The following is a 22,442-nucleotide window of genomic DNA, read 5'->3' as shown; positions in this document are numbered from 1 at the left end:
AACTTAAAACTGTTATTTTTGTGTCAAATGTTATTGGCTTCATTTCATTACTGAAAAATGGGTAGGAGATGTGTGGGTGCATAGTGGAATAAAGTCATGTTAAGTATAGTAATATACAGAACTGTACCATTTTTTAAAAGCAAATAATTTCTATTTTCTATTAAAAGATCAAAATGACAGGTTGTTTAAAAAAACAGTCATGTAAAATTCTCACTGTATAAGCTGACCAAATTCAATAGGTATGATTATTCCCACCAAGAAGAGGAACATGGTATAATTATCTGCCATGTATTTTATATATAAGAAAACTGTCAGGAGAAGGGGAAAAAAGTAGCCACTCTAATTCAACACCACAATTACAACTGAATATGCAAGGATTTAGTAAAATATTACCATTTAAGAGCTGAAAGTCAGAAACATTTGCCTGCAGTTTCTTGAATCTGTCAGTTTCATTTGCTCCCCCACTGAATTTTTCAGACCTCAAGTTCTTTCCTTTTTGTATTTAAAGAAATTATTGAATTGTCATTAATTTTATTTATTTTTTAAAAAAAGAATCAATTACATTTATTATATGTCCTTACTCCAAACACTCAATATGTCCATTCCAACCAAGTCATTTTCTTACGTCTAATCCTTTGACACCACTGTAACGGCTCCTTTCTGTGGAATTTGATGGTATTTGTCGTTTATTATGACACCAGAGTTCTCTGATGGAGAAAGCTAAAATTCTCATAAAACAAACAAACAAACAAAACCTTCAAATCCTATAATTGCACAGCATGAATCCATGCCAGTTAAAGCAGTACCAAACTGCATTATTTCTACAGTGCAGATGAGACATTGAACATTGTCTTGATTCCTTGAAAAAAAATCACTACAGCTTGTCAACCAGGAGACTGAGTACAGCTCCTCAAAGTATACACTTCTTGAATGCATCCTATAAGGATATATTAACAGAAATTAGCAAATAGGATATTCCGGATAGTCATTATCTTATTAGTGTTACACTGCAGATATGTTTTTTCTGCATTTTTGAAGTGGTGTCTCCTATTAAATGTAGTACTTGTCATTGAAAAAGCCTCACCACTGCTAGGCTTAGTCCTGGGAGCACTGCCAGTGTAAGAGCTGTCAAGCACTGAGAAGCCACAAAGCCCCAGCAGAGTCATTAATCTGAAGTCCCTGAGAATCATGATGATACTTCTCATAGCAAGATGGATCCTACTTTACTGAAGTAAAAAGGGAGTACATGTCTTCAAGGGAGTGGGGTTGTTACATTGCTCAAGAGTTTGAAAACAATTTACTTGAAATGTTGTCTCCCTTTTTAGTATTTCTCAAGCAACTGCTGAGAAAGTACTGAAAAAAATAATCACTGAATTGTGACTGTCACTAATATGTTTTCATCCCTTATTATGCTTTAGATATTCTATTACAAGATACTTCTTGTTAAAATATTACTGATAATACTGAGGGCTAGAGCTTGGGGAGTAGTAATCTTCTCATATGTGAATGAATAAGAATGTATCTAGAGAATGATACTGTATTATTATTATTAAGAGACTTACATGTTTTAATAAAAACGGTATGACTGTGAGCTTTCTCAAAAGTAAGGAAATTTCCTTAATCAATAGCACTTCTTTGTAGTGTAAAGCTTGCAAACTATTTTTTAAAGAAAGGTGAGAAACACATATACAAGTGTGAGATTTTGCATGCTACTTGTACAAATGATAGAAAGCCATGTTTGATGTGCTTTCTACCTCCCTGCAGACTATATCAGCTGTATAAACAGGTGCATGTGATGTGGCAAATTACATTTTATTTGCACTTCAAATTTCTAGGAAGAAACCTTTGCATAGATAGACGTTGTTAAGCTGACTGCGAACAGTAATGGGAGCCACTTATTTTTGTTGACATTGCAGCTACGTATATTCCTGTACCATCTGCATTGCTGAATAATTCTTTCACTAGCTAAAAACATGCAACAGCTGTGCTCCAAAATTTTGTTCCAAAACTCTGTTCTGAAGTAAAGATGTTGACATCTAAGGTCATGTCAACATGGGCCAAATGAACTAGTTTCCTTCCATCTTCATTTTGCCCTATCCAGATGATTCAGGGCAAGGCCTAATTTAACTGCAGAGTGTCTTCATGTGGGAAAGGAAAACCAGGCCACCTCTCCCTTAAAAACATTTTAAAAAACATTCAATTTGCTCCAGATCTTCCCAGAAAATCCACAGGATTCTGGAGCAATGCTGGGTGGCAATCCCACTCTGCAACCTGGCACCACCACTGCTGGCAGGAGAAGCTCCCTCTGAAGTCACATTGAGGCACTAGCTATGCGACTAACACTGGGCACCTCATTTTCAGCCTCAGAGGGAATGATGTATGCCAGCAGCATACCAGGACACTGTGTATACAGACACCTATCCTTGCTCCAGAATGGGCAGATAATAAGAGGTATTTGGGGTAGTTTCAGGGCTAGAATACTCCAGCTGCCCCCAGAGTAGTCCAGCCAGAGTAGACTTTTCCTGTAATCATTCCCACAATATCCACGTCTAAGAATCAAATACAAATTGCCCCTTTTGGAGGAATGAGTAAGGTTTTTCTTCATTATTGTCTCCTCCTGAATCATCCAAAGTTTCAAAATTCAAGTGTAGGAAAAAAGCAAAAACTGAGAAATGGGCCTGTTTCATTCTGACTTTCATTTCAGAAATTCATTTTTCATCCAAATTTATAAAAATCACTTTAAAATGTGGGAAAAAGCAAAAGTGACAAAGGCCCAGTACAGACAGGCAGTTTGCAGTGTCCTCATTGCAAACTAAGGCTAGATGAGGCTGGGCATTTTGATGCCCAGCAGCCCTAGTCTGTGAGTATGCTGCCATCATGGCTTGCCACCCTCCACACAGGTGGCACCATGATGGTGCAAGCATCGTGCAGCACCCAAACAGCACTGGCAGGAAGTGGCATGATTGGGGCACATGCATGCGCCAATTGCACCCCTTCCAAGAAGCTGCTTTAGGCAGCTTCCTTTTGCTCCTGGGAGGGAACTCATTGTTGCAGTGCCATTTGGTGGCTGTGGTAATGATGCAGGGCTAAACGGGGCAGCACCCATCTGTTGAGCCCCAAATATTCCTATCCTATCATTTGGAATTTGTTGAAGGATCAAGGATAAATTTCCATTCATTGCAAGGTGCAGTCCTCTAGATGCTGCAAGACTGCATTTCCCAGTATCAGTTGGCTGTCCTGGCTCCAGCGGATGTAAATTGCAATCCAACAACATGTGGATTGGAAAGCTACACTTTATCTACCCATGATTTACTATTAACTGATTTACTATTATCAGTTGAAATTGCATGACTGAACAGTTATATGATTTCCATCAGCAGTAGGCCTAATTATACTCAATATTTTTTTTAAAAGACTGAATGTGAAAAAAGAAGCTACTTGTCTCTCTTTCACTCAGGTCTTAGCATGCATTCTGAGTCAAAGAAAATGGTATGAAGGAAGGCATTTTAGTAATAAAAACAGGGGGAGCAATATTAATTGGATCTCAGCAGTTCCATACTTTTTAAGCTTTGTTCTAGCACCCCTATCCATATCCCCTTCATGGCAGTGAACAGTTAATTTTCATAGAAAAGCAGCCTTAATTGACACCATCCATACTCTCTGTGTAAACATACAGTTCCTTGATGGAAGGAGGCCTTGCTGACATTAAAGTGATTATTTTGTATTTGTTTGTTTCACTTTTACTGGTATATAAATTCAATCCTGTATGTGTCAAATTAGAACAAAGTCCCATTCACCTTATCCTCAAACAATTAGATATAGAACTGAAGATGGCAGTTTGCATGCAAAGCTTTCATATCACAATTCAAAATATGATTGACAATGAAAAAATGTGCACATTATGTAATACTTCATGATTGTTAATCCAGTCCAGGAAGAGTGCTCACAGTTTGATGGGTATAAAACTACATACATTTGATTATGGAATATTTCAATGCAGTATGTAAGGTCCGTGAGTCCATGACTGGAAGCAGGTCTGGTGGACATCCCTGGCTGTACATGGAAAAAGGTGCTTAACACCATTAACACAGTATATAAGTGGAACATTGGTTACCTAAAATCTTAATAAGTGCTCAGGAGTTTGTTGTGCTTTATCACTGACCTTTGAAGCTTCTGTTTAACTTATTTGCTTAACTGATACCAAGGTGTGTTGAGAGGAGTGAGAAAAGACTACAGCTTGGGGCTTTTTTTAATTTGTAGCTGAGTTTTATTTTGTCATTTAGCTTTATTAGCAATCATTAAGCAATTTAATAATTAGATGCCTCATTAACATTTTAATGAGGCTAGTGGCCATTGGTAAGTGTAATTAAATTAGTTTTATTGTATGATAGTTTTAAGTTGTAATTAAATTAGGTTTTACTGTGTTTTTAAGAAGAAATCTATGGAGATCCTTGTATTGCAGCCCCCTTGTTAACTTAGGAAGTGTCTATGAAATAATAACAAGCGGGTGAGGATGGGAGGGAGAGAAAAGAAAAGTCCCCTACTGAGGTTAATCACAAAACGAGTGAAAATCAAATGTTCCTGCTGCCTCCTGCCCCAGGGTTACTAATATATCATGGGTGAGAGCAGTATGTCTTTTTAACATTATTCATTGTGGATAGCTTTATATAATCTGCTATTAATTTTTTAGAAATAGTGCCTCGATAATGTGGCATCTAGTGCTTTATAAATCAGGGGCTAATCCTATTGTGCTTAGTAAGACAAAACTCCTGTGGAGTTCAAATGGAATTTTACAATGGTAGGAACTGCAGGGTATGGCCCTGTAAGAAAGCTAGATTCATTATATTATTGCTATAGTGACAAATTGGGCTATTGGAGAAGGAGAGAGGAGGAAGGGGGTTGCTGCATTCTTACAACCTAGCAACTAGGGCTTGTTCCTGCTGCCACAATGGGGGAGAGAGGAGAAGACAGCAAAGCAAAGATTAATGAATGGCAAAAGAAGATAAGAATACAAACAGAGCTGTGCAGGTCCTGATCAAAGGATGTCCAGACCAGCATTCTCTTTCTATAGTGGCCAAACCAGATGTCTATAGGAAGCCCATAAGCAGCACATGAAAGAGCTAGTGCTCCTTTGCTCATGTTCCCCACCAACTGGTATTCAGAGGCTTATTGCCTCTAGAGCAAATACATATTCATCCTGACTAGTAGCTATTGATAGCCCTAACCTTCCTGAATCTGTCTAATCCCCTTTTAATAGGCAGGTTTGCAGCAAGGCACATGACATGTGATGAGTTTCCATTTTGAACTTATGGCATGTTGAGACCTTTTTAATCACATGCGCGACAAACTCCTGATGTGAGACATAAAAATGTCTGTTTTGCTTTGACAGAAATATTCTCTTCCCCATGTTTCCTTCTGGCCAAAAAAAACCTCTCACAGCTCTTCCATTTATGGTCTTCTAGTTAAAGTTGCTTCTACATAATAATTTATTTCTCTTATTTTATCACTATAAACATAATAAATGATTGATATTTTACTGAGTATAAATTCCATTTAAAAACAAAGAAACTGAAAAGAGATTTGATGTATTCTGCTATGGTAAACATAGTCCATGTTTCTTATACAAAGAATTACTAATTCATTGGTGAATATTTATGGTGACAGTTCTCCAGTTAGCAGCAATCTTATTATAGTTCAAGACTAACTAATATATTAAATGGCATTAGCTTTGGGGAATAATGAAGATTATTGTGAATGCTGCCATAGTCAGCACTTTTCTTTACAAAACTGGATTTATGAAGTGTGGGGCAGTTTAGATGTACCATTCTTACTGTCATCATCTATCAGCAGAGTTGTCTGCATCCTTCCAACTGTGCCCTTCTAACCTTGGACACTAGTTTGAAATCATATGATTGCAGATACAAGTTTCACATAAATAATGAAATGAATAATCAAATTATGAAGCAAATATGGAAAATGTGGAATTCTGGATAATTTCTTAAATAGAATAATTTTTCACAAAATTTCTGAAAATTGAGTAAAGTAGCTCCCTCTCTAGAAGGAAAAAAATATTCCCATATTTTCATCCCTGATGAGAAAAGGTGTCAGAACATGTCAGGAAGTTTTGCTAACTTTTCAATTACTTTGTACACTTTGGGGTGTTCAAAATGATAAAAAATGTGCAAACATTCTTGTAAACTTATCTGGTAGTGGCAAAACTTTTGAAACATTTCAGTTCTATGTGCAAGCGTGAAATAAGCCAAGTTTTGGATTCTTTGAATACTAGCCAATCTTCTCTGTGGTTTGACCCAATTTTAGATACTCACAAAGATTCAGTGATCAATGGGACTTGGATACCTCATTTGAAATTAGCCTTTACCTAAAATTATTAAAGCTTTCTAACTGAGGTTAGGAACACAACACCAGGCACAGAGTTCCCCTCTTAAAGAACCACAGATGGCCATTAAGATAAGTAACATTTGCTTGAAAGACCACTTAGTAACTGAGTAGCTCATATACACATCAAGTAATCTTCAGGCCAGAGACACGTAGAAACACAGTTCTTTGATTTACAAACCTGTATGCATTCTTGGTAAGGCCAAGCTTCTCTTGGTTTGTCTTAACAGAGGAGCTTATTGCATGAAATTTAAAAACAGCTCCAGCCTCCAGCACATGAGATGGAGGCGGGGATTATCGCATGATAAATTGCCGCCCACCATCAGCCCGTGTCCAAGCCAGGTCCCAGCAGCACTCTGCCAGCACTTTTTTGAAGTCAGGCTGATGGCGGGTGGCGATTAGGCAGCAATTTAGCATGCGATAATCCCCACGTCCATCCCATGTCTCGGCTCCAGCCCAAAAGGCTGGAACTGCTTTTAAAGTTCATGCAATAAGCTCCAGAGTCTGTCTTTTTTAAAAAAAAAAATACAATATAGCAAGAACAAGAACACAGATCAATAAGTGTCTTTTCCATCGTGCATCCATAAACTAGAGCATTGATATTGTCAACTTTACCCCAAATAATAATTGGAAAATGCATGCTACTACAATACTGTCCATGCAGGTGAGTGTTACCAACTGAATTGTTGGAGCCATCAGCTATTGAGGATAGCAGAGTGGACTTCCTTGACAGGTCTTCCTGAATTGCATGCTTTGGGAAATTGTGTGTTCTCTCTGTTACAAACCTGGACCTATTAGCAAAGCTGGCCGTGATTGGAAGTATATGGCAGGCAAACCTTTCTGATCAATACTAAAATAGCAAACCACTTGGAAACTGTATTAATGCAAGCTTTGCCGTCCTATGTCCACCTTTCCCCAAAGTTTGACTTTTTCACCAATCATTCCCATCCTTTGGGAGAGGAAATCTATTGCTTTTTAAAATTTCTAAAGGAAATAATATGTTGGTGGCATTGTCACTGTGCAGGATTCTTGAGTTTACAAGCTGGCTGATGGTGGCAGGGATTCAAGTGTCCTGTTTGTTGAACAATCCTCCCATTTATTTTATTTTTATTTAAAGCTCAGGCCAAAGCCTTAAAGGCTAAATCCTCCCATAGTACCTTTTCAAATCAGAAAGTGGGGAAAACTAAAGAAACTACAGAATGATGGATAGAAGTATAATGTTGGAAGGTTACTGAATACTCATTCACTTTGCATTGTGGCTCACCTCTTAGGTAAGTGTGTTGAAATATCACACAAGGTGGGACATGCACCAACCTCATGCTCTCTGTTTTTTATTTACATTGGTACAATATTCATTACTTACAACTTGACATGTAAGAGTATTTATTGAATATTCTTTTTATGAAATCAGATTTTCCAGTCCTTAAGGACTTTCATTCTTTGAAGCCCAAATCAAGAAAAAGGGATTAAGAGACATAGTATTTTCAATAGGTTTTAAACCTTGAAATTGGGGGTTGACAAATACATGTTTCTAGTCTTTGTGAGTTGTGCATTGTTTATTCATAAACATGTTTCCACATTGCTCTGAGAAATAACTTTTTATTAAAAGAAGAATACGTTTTAACCTAATTCACATTTAACTTAAAATATGCATTTTAAAATACCTTTAATCTTTTTAAGCAAAAGCTGTATAACAAAATTTGGAGCACTACAAAAACTGAATGTTATCTATCTGTCAAATGTGGATATTAATCAACAAGGTGTGATTTTGTTTGTTTTACTAAAAATGTAATGCAGTCTTTACTAAAAATTGTAATGCAGTCTTTAATGTTCACAAGTGAAGTGGAACAGCTTTTGCTTAATAAAAATCAGTATTTTTGATGTGGTTGGGATAGCATGGTTCACAAATAAATCCCATTCATCGATCTGTACATTTGGTTTTTCACAGTGAGTGTTATAATTCAATAACATGATTTGGAAATGCAAAAGTATGTTCAGAAGTAGTTGACAGATTTTCATTGCATACAAAGAGTGGGGAAGCAAAAATTATTCTTGTAAGATGGTTTATTTTTAACGGTGTGCTTTCTAGACCTTAATCAAAAGCAATTTCAGATAACTCAGCTGAAGAGGCTATTTAGAAGAATTAAACTGCAAGTCTATTTAGAAGTTAGTGAGACATAAGCCCAGGGTAGTATGTGTAGGATTGCATTGCTCGCTTCAAACTAATTAATGTATCTCATTGCTATCATTTTTTCCCTTTTATATCAAAGCAAAATGTTCCTTTTCATATTCCATACCATTACTGCAGTTCTCTTGCTGATTGTCAGCAGTTCCCTTTGCTGTTTGTTGACAACATGTTAATACTTGTTGACAGCTTTCAACAGCTTTCTTTAGCCATTGTTTTGCTTGGGAATAGTCATCAAACTTTACTATTGTTAGTATTACAGAACAAAATGCCCCCAAGAGTATCAAACAGTTTTAATTTTTCTGATGGATTGCTTTTCAACAATGTAAGCGTGCATTTTTCTAGGATAGCAATTTGTGTATTGTAGAAAACACATGTCAGCTTCAGGGAATTGCTTAGGATTTTGTTATTGTTGACACCCACTGCACGCACTCTATTCTGTTAATGGTTCTAAATTAAACAATATAAAGCAATTTCTGTCATGTTGTATCTCAGTAGTTTAAAGGATATTGTTTGGCACGTTATAGATGGGCCCATAAAGGCACCATCGTCACGTGCGAGGGGCGGCGCTTTTAGACGCCCCTCGCCCTTCGCATGTGACGAGGGCATCAAAATGGTGGCACCCTATATACATGGGCGCCGCCATTTTGACATGACGGACACCTAGCGTCCACACGTCTTGGTGCCTTTGTGATACCGCAAGGGCGCCATTGACGCCTTGCAGCTTCACAACCGCACCGGAAAAAGAAGACACTTTTTGTGGCTTCTTTTTGCTGCACGGGGGAGCCGCGCGGTTTGTCCGCTGTGGCTCCCTCACTCAGCAAACAAGGGCAGTAAAGCACCATTGCCATTTTTATCAGGGCTTTAAGAGCCTTCTGAGCATAAAACTTCCCATACACTTATTGTATGTTCTGTGGATTCTTCTCACTAATGAATTTTATGGTAAAGGTGTAGTATGAAATCTGAGAATATTAGGATGGATAAGGAAGGTCTGATACTAATTTTAAGAATTATTATTATTATTATTGAACTTTATTTATTTAATGCTGTAGATTTACACAGTGCTGTACATACAATCAATTAAAATAAACCTGCCTATGGCATACTTTCTACAAAAATAATTAGACATAATACATATTAGTACATGTTAACATTCAATAAAATAAGGCAGACAACAAATAAAAATAACATCAAAGACCTTTTTATTCAGGCAGGACTTTAAGATTTAAATCATGTAGCAATAATGTGAGTGTGGAGGTAAATTGACTAGATATGAACAAGGAGATGGCTAGATATAAAGGCAAAAGATCCTATTTTTTTCAATGAACTGGACATTAATTTGAAAATGATTGAGAATAAATTGTTTAGTGTTTATCTAATATTCAGATGTTCAGATGATGTTTGAATTTAAAATTATATTGTTAGTGTTTTATTATCTCTATTTTTATACTTGGTATTTTACTATTTTATTGATGTACTCCTGCCTTGATCCGTAGGGAGAGGCTGAAAATATAAATAAAAATTATTATTATTATTATTATTATTATATACTTTCTGATAAAACCTACATATCTAAATATGTACCAAGGTTAAATCAGATGATAATATGTTACTGCTTAGAAATTATAATTAGATTGGATGTTGCCCAGCTGGTGCTTTAAAGTGTGATTTAAATCTTTAAATCCTTGAAACTTCAGAGAAGCAGATTAAATCATGTTTTGAAACAATATGATTCCGAGCAAATTGTCCCTGTATATTTGTATCCCATGTGCCTCAGAGGGTCAGTTTCATGATGAATAAAAGGAAAACATTGACTGCCAATTCCATTTTTATTCCTCTCCTGCCCCTCATGATAAAGTCAACTTTTTACGGCTTAATTGTTTTGTTGTTTGTCTTGGCAATATTTGTATTATAAATTTGATCATATAAACATATATTACACTGTGACCATTTTAGGACAGTATGCATGATCCTCCAAATAATTTAACATTGATTAAAAAGCTGGTTCTCTATAGTCTCTTTCTTGTTTGCTATTTCTCTCCAGAAGCTGAGAAGTAAACCTGAAGGATGATCTATACATTAATTAATTTGAAAAAGACCCCCTGAGGGAGTGTAACCCTTAATTGCAAGTGGAGTTCATAGACTTCAGAGGAATACAATAAGGGCTTATAAAAATGAATGGCATAGATTTAAAAAACAAACAAAAAAAACACACTTTCATAGGACTAGATTAGAATTGCTAAATATTGCCACTGATTTACAGCAGGTTCAGGACAGGAAAAAGAAAGCATGCTTATAGATTGACTGCACCAGATCAAATTCACTGTTGCAAGATATGAAGGCCACTAGACAAGATAGCTTTAAAAAGGATTTGACAAACATGTGGTCTAACAGCTTGCATGATCTATCAACAGGCATTAGCCATCATGGATAAATGGGATTCCATTTTCAGTAGCAGTTCATTGGCAAATACATGTTTCATTTACAGAAGAAACCCAGGAATTTACTACTGTTGTCAATGTACTAACGCACAAACCTCTGAGATATTTAAAAAGATATGTTTGGTGACGTGCAGTTGACAAAACTGCTTTTTCAAGACTACTGACTGTGTTCAGCCTTCCCATATATTTACACATATATTGAAGGCATGTATACTTGTATAGGTGTTCAGTTTATGATGAGCAGAATTTGCCACTACCTTTATGAATGTTGTAAATATACACAAAATGCCTCAGTAAAAGAAAAGGGCACAGATGAAAACTTCAGCTAATCCAGCAGGGATCACATATATTATGACAGAGTCCACTTCTCTTCTCTAATACTAAACTTGCATGGTCTGAGAACATTATCACTTTAGGAGCAAAGTTAGGATACTCAAATAAACTAGTGGTTTCTGCATTCTTTAGAGATTTTCTAGGGACATAGATTTTTATTTGTGAGTTAAAATAATTACTGGAATAGCTTCAAGGATCCTGTGTCCATTGTAATCTATGGTGCTTTCTGCACCGCCATTTTAAAAAAGGGGCGTCTCTTATAGACGCCCCTGGGCCTAGTACGGACTCCGTCCGTACAAGATGGCTCCGGCCCTTCTACATGGCCGGCGCCATCTTTGCGTATCGGACGCTGAGCGTCCGTACGCGTCGCGCCGCTTGTGACGTAGCGAGCGTGCCCCTGGCGCCTCGCTACGTCGCAAACGCGACGGAAAAAGAAGCTCCATTTTGGAGCTTCTTTTTCGGTCCACGCGGGAGTCGGGCCGTGTGAAGGCTCCGGCTCCCCCGCGGACCTACTGGCGGCGGCGGCAGACTGCCGCAAAGCGGCGGTCTGTACCCCGCCTATATTTCTTGGAATAGTGAGATCAGATGAGCCATAAAATATTTAAAGAACAAACCAGAAAAGAGATAAAATGGGATGGGCAGGTTTAAGTCCCTAATATAGCAAACAATAGCAAGTACATTCCTATACTGCTTATCAGTGCACTCAAGCACTCCCTTAAGCGGCTTACAGTGTAAGCTAATTTCCTCCAACAATCTGGGGACTCATTTTAGTGACCATGGAATGATGCAAGCTTGAGTCAACCTTTTGCCCCCTGGCTGGGATTGAACTCGCAACCTTATGGTTTGTGAGTGAGTGGCTGCAGTAAAGGCATTTAACCACTGTGCCACCAGGGCTCCTAACTACATATATAGTATCCTGGCAGCAGGTTTAAGGTTGTAAATTCTGAAGGATAGCAAAATTTTCCCATCTCTTTGCTGTAAGAGTTGGTTTCAGGAGGAAGGGAAAGAGATGGAACCATTTCTCCCCTTTTCCCACACTCCAAGCAGCTCTCTTCTTCCTGTATGTAGCAATACAGTTTTTACATTCATTTTGCAGTAATCTGAATCAGAGTTCTTTGGTGCTGTATTCCACAGTGGGATACAGTTTCAGGAGAATGGAAAGAAAAAACAACGCTTTTTCTTTTCTCTATCTTGTACATCCCTTCCAAATCCAATCAGTACTTATCTTAAGGACTGAAAATAAAGTATAGTGTTGCATTGAAGATTGTGTAATCTGGTTGGTGATGTCATATGTTCATATGTTTTGTAGGCTTGTTTTGTTTTTGAAATGTGCAAAGGAATTCTTTCTGTACCATCTGCTATTACTTGGGGCCATTTCATGGTTATTTAGTGGCCTGATAGGAAGAAGGAAAGAGATGTCCAGTTAGCCCTTGACCAGGAGAAGAAGGTGGACCTCATTCTTCCAGATTACCAGCAATTTACCGACGATCCAGTGTTATCCAAAATGTTGGGATCCAGGGAGGACACCCACACATGCCTGTAGGGGAATTTAGTACTTTGCTCAAATGAGATACATAGTTTCTGGCTAGGGTAACATGCAGCCTCAAGACCAAATCCAATGTATACTGAGTCACAAAACGCCAGAGGCAAGTTTCCAAATAAGAATTGTATTTTATTAAAGGGGAATAATCAAACACACATACACATGTACGTGCATATGCACAAGAGCTAGGAAACAGGTGGAAGTGGTGAATAGAAATAGAGATGTGCTAATGGGGGGCAAAAACCTAAAATTAAGAGGATAAAGGGTTCGGAAGAATTTGTTCCCAGATAAGGAAAATAGCACAAATGTGTGGATGCTTGGCTTGCATACCTGAGAACAAAAGGGCTAGACTTCATATTTTCAACTCCTTAGTCCTCCTGGCTGCTGGCAATTACTTGGGTTTGGTTGAATCCATTGTTTCTCTTCCCAGACAAAAGGATTGTCCTGAGGACTCTACTGATTCTATCGGAGGGGGGTACCCTCTTCCCTCTGCTAGCAACAATAAGAGTTCTCTCCTGCACATCTTACTAGGAGCCTTGGCTTCCACACCGGGGTCAATTCTAGGTCACCCAGCACAGAGCCTCTATTTCAATACAGTGCACCCGTGTTATACGTGGGCACGCTTTATGCGGTCTTGAGCATACGTGCTCAAGCCGCGGGGAGTGCACGGGGCGCAATGGCCGGTGCATCCCATTCAAATGAATGGGCATGCGCGCCCGTGGGACCCTGCATGCCACTGCGCCACCGTGCATGAGCCCCATTGTTTCTAATAGGGCTTGAGCATAGGCGGAATTCACCTTACGTGGAGGGTCCAGAACGGATCCCCTGCGTAAGGCAAGGGCCGACAGTATTTTGATATAAAATATGGGGGAGGGCAACCTTAACTTTCTTTTCTTGGCTGCCACCTGCAGGAAGTGCTCCTTTTACAAGCCTGCACATAGTCATGTGAATTCACTTTGGACATTTAAAAGCTGTGATCCAGAGATAGGAAAGATGCAGAACTTCATGGGAAGAGCATCATGGTCTGGCAGCAAGATGTAACCTGGTGGCTTCTTTTATACTTTTGGGGGTACTTCTCAATCCCAAGAATACAATGAGACTAAGGAGTTTATCACATGCAATTTTCATCCCGATCCAGACATGGGATGGGATTGGGCTGGAACGGGGGGAACTGGATTTTATCGCACACAAAATTGCTGCTGTGCTGCCACCTGACCATCACCTGTCCCTCAGCCATGCTTTTCCCATTAATTTTGGTATCATTGAAGTTTTCTGTAGTACCAAAATCAGCTGTCAGAGTACAACTGAGGAACAAGTGATGGTCGGGTGGCAGCAGAGCAGCAATTTAGTGTGCAATAAAATCCATTTTCCCCCGTTCAACCCCGATCCGTCCCATGCCCGGATCAGGCAGAAAAGTGCATGTGATAAATTCCTAAAACATTCCTTAATGATTCAGAAAAATCAAACAGCTTCATATCTATTCACACTTCCTTTCATTTAATGTGTGTGTACACACATACACACACATAGATGTGCTGCACCACATCTCCCCTTTTCAAGTGTCTGTGTTTGTATGGTTGCGTAAATTGTCAGGATTTTTTTTAAAAGAAAAAGCACAACATTTATACAGCTTCAGTAAATAGGCAGCAAATTTGTTACCTTGAAAGTGGTAAGGATCAGCAAAAGTGGAATTGCTGTAGATTTGACCTTCCTCCTTCATTACTTGACTGCCAGATTTATACATGGAAAAGAGAACGAACATTACAACAACATAAAGAAGCTACTGGTAAAATACTTTCTAAAACAGTTTATATCACATGACCAAAAATGAGTATCAGGTGCTGGAGGCTATAATTCAGAGGAGGATCCTGCAAAACCACCTCGGAATATTCCTTGTTGATGAAAACACTGTGAAATTTATGGCGTCATCATACATTTCAGGTGACTTGAAGACATGTGCACACTCACAGTTCCTTGTAGCATCCTGGGATACTTGGAAAGTATATTACACTTGGGGGATCCAATCAACACAGACAGTTGTTACTGTGTACTCTTTAAGTTACTGCAAATACTCCAAGTCACAAAACACATTTTAGTTGTGCATTTGGTATTAAGAGTTTAGTGACTAACAATTTAGTTGTTAACATATTCTTTCTCATTTTGCATTTTTTAAAGTGTTGGGATGGATCAACTCAGCACAGTCTGAGTTAATCCATTCAAAAATAATTATTACTGGTAAAAAACAGATTGCTTCTCACAGACCCTGAGACCATTGTCTTATTCTGGAGATTTCTGGCCTAAGGTAGCAAACCACATGATGAATCACCAATTCTACGGCAATCCCAATTCCATATACAGCTCGAGAATACCTACCATTCTTGAAGATCCACTCCATCCATGATGCAGTGTGGATGTGCTGTGCAGGAGAAATTAACACCAGGCTTTCTTAAAAACTGAAAAGGGGGAGATGGTGTGGCATAACAGAGATGCCCCACAAAAATATTAAATACAAAAAGGAAAGCAACATAATTTGTTGAGTGCTTCCTAATTATGTGTTAATATGGCTCAGTGCATCTTATGAACAGCTGCTGAGAATTTACTTCTTATTAAAGCTTTTTCAGTGTTATTTTTCATAAAGATAACAGGAAATGAATCAATTCAGAATAAACATTCTGGTTGTTCTTAAGGCTGTCAAAGTATCTTTCAAAAACTTCCACAGGAGTGATATTATTGGCAGCTTAATAATGCATTTTCCCAATCACTCAGCATTGGCAATGATTTTAGCAATATCTCATCCAAGCCATAAAGTGGCTTGCTAGAATTTATATGTGCTCCCTTGGCTTTCTGGAAGTACTACATCTGATTACTCCAGCTATAGGCCTGAACTCTTTGAAATGAATAATATATTAAAGGGAACGGGATGGGCCCAGTGCCAAATAGCTATGCTGCCGAGCCATTAGATTGCGATTAGTGCTGAAATAGTACACCTGGAAACTCCCCTTTTAGGTTATGATATGACTTAAGGTCCTTTGTAACAAGTTGCCAATTACATTTTCCTATCATGATTGTAAAAATAATAATATGGACTTTATTCTTACGGTTGAATTATAATATAAAATATCCTTTCTTTGCCTGGCCATACTGCAGTGTTTATTTGCTGCATGATTAATAAGGAGCACCACTTCTGTACTATTATGGCAGCAAAGCTGTGAACTGTTCTCTGAATCACAGTTTAATTGCAACAATTTAGGGGCTTTGTAATATTCTCATCTTCTCATATCCAGGACCCACACAGATATGCTAGAAGTATTGCATGAGAAAGGAAAGAGATAGATAGGATCAAAGCTGCAACAGGACTTAGTCTTTGGCTTAATTTTCACTGCACGTGGCCCAATACTGTAGAATCCTGGGATTTGTAGTTTATTGTGAAATCAGAGCTCTCTGTCACATAACTACAAATCCCAGAATTTGTATGGACGACAAAGGGCCTAATCCCCAAATCTGGTGCAAACAGTCTGGATTATATCTGGCCCATTCAGTGCCAAAACCAGGGTATACCCCTCTTAAAATGGACTTTTAAATGTCACTAGTTGATTCTGATCTTCCCCAAAAGATCTGAAGCCATGTGTTTCAATGCCAGGTGGTTGTCCAAAATATTTCCCACTGTTACATCTGGTGTGTACACCACTGCCATGTTTTGCTCAGAACGAGGTTCCCTACCATGTGATCAAGGGTGGGTGCCTGATTTGACCTCATAGTAAGTGATTCACAGTGATGGCGGCAACACGGGACAACATAGTGGGATGCTTGTGTGAACAACTGCCCTGTATCAGAATAGAGGGCCTCAGGTCATGGGGCAGATTGGGGCAGTTTCAGAGCCAAAATATTCCAGAGTATCCTTGTCCATACAGACACTATCTCTGTTAAAGTTTGCCAAACTGAAGAGCATGGAAAAGTTAAATTTTACTACAGCTTCTAGGAATCTGGAGTTAGCATGCTCTTTGGGAGTAGTCCAGAAAGTAACTTTCCCAAGCTATGAAAACACATCACACAGATCTGTAAGGTACAAGGTATATATTTTGCTTTAATCTTAACCCTGTATTCTAGAGACTTACTTACTACTTTTCACACAGAGAGAACCAGCCCAATACACACCAAAGAACACACTTTCATTTTCAAATCAAATGCCACTTGGTAAAAAATGATCGCAGATACAAAAAATTACAAGTTGAATAAAAATGAAAAGAAAAATATCTACACTGACTTTGGTGTCATCAGAACTACAATTTGTGTGAATAGAAACATCATCTGTATGTCTTTTGTTGTCAGCGGAACAACAGTAGGAAAATATTTCATCTGAGTGGAGCAGTGTGTGCTAAAGCTGGATATTTAATCTGTCACTTGGCAGTTTCATAATTCATTGCCCTATACTGAGTAGAATCTAAGTAGTGATTTCTGGAAAACACAATTTTAGGTTCTAAAATAGTCTTTTTTTATTTGTTTTGCCTAAATAGAATACTGTGAATTGAAGTCTGTTTAGAAGATCCATTAGTTTCAAGATTATTTTTTTACTATTGCAAATGCTTAATTTCTTTTCCCTCCTAAGCACTCAAAATATAGTTTGCATATGTGATGACTGAACATTAAAATGAAACACTGAAATAATCTCTATTGTCAGGATGTCAGCATTTTGTATTGAGTACTGTATATTAAATTTACTAATTTATCTTTATTTTAAATGTAAATCTTCATTGGCAATCTGTGGCTTTTTAAAAAATGGTAGTGTCATCAGTTTACTTTGCTTCCAGGTAGAGTTTGATGTAAAATATTAAGAAACATTGAAAATGAATTGTTTGCTGACATTGATATTATCTCTGTGTGGTTCTGTTTTAGAGATAGTTTTCATAACTTTTTTGGAGCTTCCCCTTCAAACAGGAGTTTCAGAAACAGAAAGTTTATTTTATTTTTCTTAGTTTATATTACTTTGGATTATTAAGCTTCAGTCAAGCCGATTTTTTATAGATAGACAGATGGAACAAGGAACAACATCCTTCCAATCAGTTCTTTATTCAGGGGTATTTTCTGACCTCAAGGAGACAGCAGAGTATAAAAACACTCCATGCTCACAGGACTGTTTGGGAAGTTTAATTCCACAGTACCAAAACCATAATAGTATTACCTGAAGAGTTGTGAACAATGTCTCTGACTTTCATGTGCTGTATCTGACAGTGTGGGCATTTCTACTGCTTTTGTAGAGGATCCAAAAACAAGGGTTTGATTGTTTTTTAATGTGTTTGTATGTGGGTGGGGGGAGCAGGTTCTCCAATGTCTCCTGTGAGGCTAATTCCCACCACAATTTCCCATCCTGATCTAGAACAAATACGTTCTCTTGGGCCCGTTACAGACCGCCCAAAAGGGGTGGTCTCGGGCTGCTGCCGGTTGCAGCGCAGAAGAGTCACAGCAGCCAAACCGCGTGATTCCTCCGCGCTGCAAAGAAGGAGTGCAAAAATCGCGCTCCTTCCGGCAACCCAGAAGAGAGGCCACAAGTGCCAAAGCGCGCACTCGCAGCATCACGTCCGGGCCACAATGTGTGGACACAGAGCGTCCGCTACATCAAAATGGCGGTGGCCGTGTGGAATGGGCGCCGCCATTTGTTACAGACTCTGTCTGTAATAGGAGTAGGGGCATCTAGAAGAGACGCCCCTTTTCCAAACTGGGATGTCCTGAGGACGTCCGAAATGGCGGTGTGTAACGCGCCTTAGTTCTCTTTTCATATTCAGATTTGGGGATGGAAACAGTTTTAGATGCTTTGGTGAAAGATCTTCACTAGGAATTGCACTGGGAGAGTGTGTCCTTGTTAGTTCTGCTGAATGTCTCAGAAACTTTCAATACCATCAGCCACATGATCTTTCTGGACTGCCATGCTGGAATGGGATGGAGGGAGGGTTACTGTTTTATAGTGGGTCCATTCCTACTTGGAGGGGAAAATCTAGAAAGTAGTCCTGGGGAATGCATGTTGAGCATTGAACTATGGAGTGATTCTGTTTTTGTGCCTCTGTTTCTCAACATATGCATGAAATTGCTGGATGAGGGTGTCTGGCATTTGTTGCCATCAGTATGCAGATGACACTCAACACTTACTTTTCCTTTCCACTTTAATCCATGGAAACTGTTTCAGACCTGAAACAGTGCTTGTCAGACTAGATGAGCATGAACAAATTAAAGCTGAACCAAACAAGACAGATGTGTTCCTGGTCAACTGCAAGGCAGATCAGGGATTAAGAATGGAACCTATCCTAGATGGAATTTCATTATGTTTCAAAGTTTGGGTGTATTTCTGGACTCAGTCTTGAACTGGACGCTCAGTTTTTGGTGGTGGCCAAGAGTCTGTTTGTATAATTAAATCTACTGCTCCAACTGTGTCAGTTTATTAACATCTGGCTTGACTACAGTGATAGATGTTTTAATTACCTCTCATTTGGATTACTGTAATTCACTCTATGGGGATTTCCTTTGAAGCATGTTTGGCAACTTTAGCTAGTCCAAAGAGCTGCAGCTGCAGAACAAGGACTGACTATATGGTGCATACAATTTCATCACTAGCTGCCAATCTGTTCCAAGCATAATTCGAAGTAATATCTGTAGATATGGGGTGGGCTATAAATATAATTTAGTATATAAGATATATCAATCAAACTGCTGCATCAATGATGTGTCAAATTGTGATGTGTCTGTTCAAATATCATCCTATGTAGGGGGTAGGTTTGGGTGGGTAGGTTGAAGAGGAGAGTGGATACCAAAAAAAATTAATATATTATAGACTCTGTCTTGAAGGGTTTTACTCACTTTACTATTGGAGAAAATGCAAATATATCCACTTCAGGTGTAAATCTGATTTCTGATGTTGCGATAAATGATTTACAGAAATCTTCCATCTTGCTGCTGGGGAAAGTAATAAAGTGATTTTGCAAAGGAGAAATTATCCAACAATTTCACAGAGAGTAGGTTTGCCATTACCAACTACAGTGATAGTAGCAAACCTTCTGTCTTTTCTCCTAAGGCTTATGGCAGCAATTACAGCAGCTGCAACCATGTAGCAACTTCTCCACTATTTTGCATTTCACCTCAGTAACCCAGGATATTATCACTATTCAGATGTATTATGGGAGGAAAATGCCAACCAGAACCCAAGCCCCAAATAAGTAGTAGGGTGTAGTACAAGGGAGAGGAGCATATACTATTGTTGTTATATTTTTCCTTTTACCGAGTGCATGTCTACACTGGCCAAATAAAATGGTTTTATTCACCTAGTTTTCACGGTGAGCTGTCCAAATGATATACAGGATAATTGGGGTCAAACCTAGGCCTTTTTATTGTCTCAGGGCTTTAATCTGGAGAAAGAAAAGTGGGAATTTACCCCAGTTTTAAATGGAAAATCTGGATATCTGTCAGTGTCTGTGGACTGTAATGTATAGCAACATTGGTGTGAGACAGGAGGAAGGAGTTCAGAAATTTGTATATTTGCATGCATGGGTGACAAAGAAAAAAAAGAGTTGTCATGGCTCTGTGATGTATTGGATGGGGAGGGGTGTTTGAAAGAGAGAATTGTGTGGACTGTTCTCCTGAACATACTTCAGTGTGTGTAGACAAGCTCATGATCACTGTGGATCAGGGTAACCCGAAGGTAATCTGGATTTTCTTGTCAGTGTAGATGTGCCCTACGAGAGCAAGAAAAAGAAGTAAAAGTCTCAGATGTTTTGTTCAGTTCTACTCATTTCACCTCCAAATCTCTGAATCTCCTTTAGGGCTAGGATTATATTTATTGTAAACACAATTTTTAGTCTACAAGTCAAAAGACTGTACAGTGAGATGAACCGAAAAGGCAGTGAAGCATTCCAGCTTTGCAATTAAAATGTAGAAAGAGTTGATTCTAGTATCCCTTTGTCTGTGTTCCTCCTCCCCTATTTGTATATTAACCTGAATTTGTCCAAATTCCCCAGGTGGAATTTCTTAGCTCTTACTAAGACACTCTTGATATTAAGACATAATTTCCACTTGCTCTGCTTTTGTTGTTCTTAATTCATGAAACGAAACGGAAATGGCGATATTATTGTTGTTACATTTCTTATTTATGGACATGAAAACCTTCTTATTTGCTGTGGCTAATAATTCAGAGTTTATTGTATTTTGAATTAATGTATTCATGTTTTGTGACTTTTTAACAGGCAATAACTTCAGACAGGCTTTGTGAATATGTATTCTGCTACAAGAAAATAACAGTAAGTGTTTGTTTTTGCTATTACTTGTTTTAAAAAGATAATGTCTCATGTTTGTGACCATAGTTATTTTAATACATTTTCAAAAGCTGCTATGGCTAGCTTGCTATGGTCTATCTTGCCATATCACTTTAAAATTGTTTTTCTTCAGTGGCTTAGTTTTTAAGGTCATTAACTGATAAGATGGGGTGGCATGTTGGTTTCATTATATTATATATATATATTTAATTTAATATGCACTGAATAAATGCCTTGTAGTCTTTGTTCTTCCTCTCCCCAGGAAATAATTAATTTCTGTTTAAAAGTATATAGGGAAATGCTCTTAGAAATATAACGTTGACTATTTATCCTGCATTTAGATAGCAACTTTGGGATGAAATGGATTCAAAGTTTGGCAGTAAAATAAATATATTAATACAATTAGTTCTCTGGTTGCTAAAATAAGATACAGTATTGACTGAGCCAAAAAGAGAGACTACAATTATTTACAGTGAAACAGATGCTGCTAGAATATCATTGATAAGAGGTGCATCATTGATTTTAAGCAGAAGTGTTTATTGGTTTCAAGGGAAACTTCTACAAAGAAATCAATAGAATAGTAATAACCTCACCAAAAGAAGGCTATCTGGAGGCTCAGGAAGAGCAGCAACAACTAAGGAAAAATTACAGTATTTCCTTTCATACATCACACTATAGACTTTTAATATGAAGTAGCCATTATATTTTCTGCCCTGTGATTTCTATCATACATGTGTAAAACATGTACAATATTCTTGAAGCATACTGTCATAGCATTTAGAAAAAAAAGTTTTAATTTATTTGTTCCATTCAAGCTCCAAAATGCTGGGAAATAGCAGCAGACACAAATACCCCGCTGGCAACTAGTACTATCAAAATAGAGTTGAAAGAGACCTTTCAGGTTCCACTGTAATTTGTGAGTTATATAAAAATATTTATAGTATAAAATATTACCAAAAAATCCCTATTTTGAATAACATTTTGTACTAGGACCCTTGATATACTTTTCCCTGATCTCATGCAACAAATTTTCACAAAACAAACAGTACCAATCCAGAACCTGGCTGACAAATATAACCCTGCAAAATGTGGGGATGAAGTAAAACTAGGCAAGTACTGTCAAGCTGATGCAGGCAACACATCAAACTTTTCAGTGCAACAAATGAGACATTTCTTATCCTTCCTACCTCAGAAATGGCACAGACTGTCCTCAAATGACCTTTCCTACATTACCAAGTTTCTGATACTTG

At 38.1% G+C, this 22,442-nt stretch overlaps 1 protein-coding gene across 1 annotated transcript in view; it reads left to right on the top strand.

Moving 5' to 3' along the window:
• Positions 1 to 22,442, top strand: part of TENM3 (teneurin transmembrane protein 3) — a 1,412,274-nt gene that overhangs the window by 42,877 nt on the left and 1,346,955 nt on the right. Inside the window, exon 2 of the mRNA XM_042468494.1 lies at positions 21,124 to 21,177. The gene's annotated coding sequence lies outside the window, so the exon portion shown is untranslated. The remainder of the gene's footprint in view (positions 1 to 21,123; positions 21,178 to 22,442) is intronic.

Source organism: Sceloporus undulatus, chromosome 5 (genome assembly GCF_019175285.1).
Source record: "Sceloporus undulatus isolate JIND9_A2432 ecotype Alabama chromosome 5, SceUnd_v1.1, whole genome shotgun sequence".
NCBI classification, from domain to species: domain Eukaryota; kingdom Metazoa; phylum Chordata; class Lepidosauria; order Squamata; family Phrynosomatidae; genus Sceloporus; species Sceloporus undulatus.
This window is presented reverse-complemented; position numbering and strand designations above follow the sequence as displayed.